Source organism: Triticum dicoccoides, chromosome 3A (genome assembly GCF_002162155.2).
Source record: "Triticum dicoccoides isolate Atlit2015 ecotype Zavitan chromosome 3A, WEW_v2.0, whole genome shotgun sequence".
NCBI classification, from domain to species: Eukaryota; Viridiplantae; Streptophyta; class Magnoliopsida; order Poales; family Poaceae; genus Triticum; species Triticum dicoccoides.
The window spans coordinates 164,491,530-164,493,865 of NC_041384.1; positions in this window are offsets into that span (position 1 = coordinate 164,491,530).

Here is a 2,336-nt window from a genome sequence, read left to right on the forward strand (position 1 = left end):
ATGACCCTCGGTCTCCGGAAACCCAAGGGAAAAAGAGGCTAGGTGGCAAATGGTAAAACAAAGGTTGGGCATCGCTGGAAAAGCTTTAATCAAGGCGAACTATCAAGGGGTTCCCATTATAACCCAACCGCGTAAGGAACGCAAAATCCGGGAACATAACACTGATATGACGGAAACTAGGGCGGCAAGAGTGGAACAAAACACTAGGCGAGAGGCCGAGCCTTCCACCCTTTACCAAGTATATAGATGCATTAGGATAACATGGCAATATAATGATATCCCAACAAGTAAATAAATGTTCCAACAAGGAACGGCCTCCAATCTTCACCTGCAACTAGCAACACTATAAGAGGGGCTGAGCAAAGCGGTAACATAGCCAATCAACGGTTTGCTAGGACATGGTGGGTTAGAGGTTTGACATGGAAATTTGGGAGGCTTGAAAGCAAGTGGTAGGCATCGTAGCAATGGCATAGCAAAAGAGCGAGCAATCTAGCATAGCAAAGATAGTAGTGATTTCGAGGGTATGATCATCTTGCCTACACAGTTGTCAGAGTTGACTAGATCCTCGAAAGCAAACTCAACGGGCTCCTCGTTAGCGAACTCGTCTCCCGGTTCTACCCAAACAAGACAAACAAGCAATAAGGACACAATCAACCACGTGCAAGGACCAAAACAAGATGATGCAAAGATGATATGCTATGCGGGATGCGATGTGGGATGCATATGCAAGATGTGACAGGGAATGCATGAACCTGGCCTCAACTTGGGAATACAAGTGTTCCACTGGAAAGATGAGATGAAATCGCTTGAAAACGATATAAAGAACGCCGGAATCGGAGTTACGGTTTGGAAATGGCAAGCGATTTAAATTTGACACCGGTCTACGATTTACAGCAAGTAGCCATCTAAATGCAATGAGATGAACATGCTACAGCACCCAAACATGACAAAAAATTACATGGCAGGGATGCATACAAGATGCTTAACAAAAGTCTAGCACTGAGCTACGACCAATTCATCCATTAACAGGTTCAAACAAGCATGGCAAAAATGCATATGGAAAACAGATCTCAGACTTGGTGAAATTAACACTTGTCTGGAATTTCAGATCAGGTAGCACTCTTCGGAGCAACAAAACTATATACTACAGGACTTGAACATGGCAAAGTAAAGCATGGCATGGAGCTACTCAAAAAGCTTAACAAAAGTCCCTTGGTGACCTTGAGCCAAAAGGGATCAGAAAATACAATTGCAAGCATGTGAACATAGCAAAAACATAATCAGATCACAGACTTTGTGAAAACTGGCACATGCTGAAACAGATATCAAGTAGGCATGTTTACGAGCTCGATGCACTCACCACAGGGCAAGTCATGACAATCTAAGCATACACCCATCAAGAATACACAAAATTCAAGCTAGACATGGCAAGAACAATAGCATAGCATGCACGGATCAACTACAACATCATCGGCAAAATTGCAAACAAGTTGACAATCTGCCCAGATTCACAAAGTAGCAAAAGTAGAGCTCGATTGACTCACGCTAGGGTGCTCCATAATTACAAAAAAAGACATGGATGGATAGAGCACTACAAGATTAACAAAACATCCTTACTGATCATCCTCAAAAGAGGCACGTATCACTAGGAAACAACATGAACATATGAGCATATGAGATAAACAGCTCAAGGACTTAGTGGAATTGCTAAGTCCCTGAAATCAGAATTAACAAGTGCACCACTTGGCAAGCTTGTGCTAGTCACCACACACATCACAAAAATACATGGGTTGCACCTCTGGAAAGATGAAAAAACCCTTAACAAAACATATGTAGAACATGAGGGCATATCATGCACACAATAATCATGGCAAAAATGACAAAAACCTAAATGGGGTAGCAGATCTGACAATGATCTCAAGTAGCCTTCTTCTAACAGAATTTCGGGCATCAAGATGAACTCAAATGAAAATGATGCAATGGAATGAAATGATGTACTCTCTGAGATGAACATTTTGGTATGCTATATGCATGAATCGGAGCTACGGATGCAAAGTTACGAGGCTATGAACAAGGGCACTTGGGCTAGGAAAATCCGGGGACTTGGTGAAAAAAAATCAACCTCTCTCAGATCTAGGGTTTGCACGGAGGCGCGGTCGGGGCACTGTAGCCGGCCGGATCCGTCGGGGAAGAAGAAGTAGCGGCCGACGACGAGGACGTGGTGGCCGGATCCGGCCCTCCCGCGGCCGGATCTGGCCGGAGGTGGGGCGCGGGCGCCGGGAGGTGGCGGCGGCCGACGACGGCTGAGGCGGCAGGCGGTGGAGCAGGCCGGCGGG